We start from the raw sequence: 849 nt of genomic DNA on the forward strand, positions 1-849 counted from the left end.
CACTGTGAGAAAAAACTGCAGGGTTTACATATATTGCAAAATCTATGCATATCCATTCAGATGTAAGACCTATGGAGTTCAATCAGGCCTATTCCAAGATTGCGGTTTTAGTCATCCTACTGTCTAAGTGTAGTTTGGGCGATTACGGTGACAGCCCCATTTAGACCCTTCTGATCCGATCTCAGATGTTTGAAGCCCTCGTTTTCTAATCCCTTTAACATGTGAACAACTTATTGTGAAGTAGCAATACAGGAGGGCGTACCTTACTTCTTTATTGTTTACTCACATTGTATACAAAATGCTGCTGCCCTCCCAAAAGGAGGACCATATTCAGCAAAACCAGGTGATGGTATTTCCATTGTTCCTCTCAAGACATAAGGTATCGTCCTTAGTATTATCTCATCACTAAGTACAGCTCACTGAAGGCAGCTGGAATAAGGAGGAGATTCTATAGCTAAGAACCCAGCTCAGTGTGACATTGGGATTCTGCTGCATTTTTAAACAAAATGAAACCAGAACTGTGGAGGGGGGAGGTCAGATCACGATGTCACCCCCAAAGCTGCTATTTCATAGAATCATTTATTTGTGCATGTGTGTTTTCCCCTATTGGGCAAACAAGCTGATGGTGCGATCACTAGGAAAGGATTAAACCTCTCCCCCAGAAGCACTATCCCACTTTATTTACCCCCTCCCCTTGACTGCTATTGAGGGTTTAAAAAAGAAAAGAATAGGGAGATCTGATCTCCTCCTGACACTACTTGTAATTTTTAAAAGCCTGGAACGGATTAACCCATTTTGCATTACTTTCTATGGGAAAGTGCGCCTTGGTTTTAGAACGCTTTGGAAGTC

Source organism: Zootoca vivipara, chromosome 5 (assembly GCF_965207765.1).
Source record: "Zootoca vivipara chromosome 5, rZooViv2.hap1.1, whole genome shotgun sequence".
In the NCBI taxonomy this organism is placed as follows: domain Eukaryota; kingdom Metazoa; phylum Chordata; class Lepidosauria; order Squamata; family Lacertidae; genus Zootoca; species Zootoca vivipara.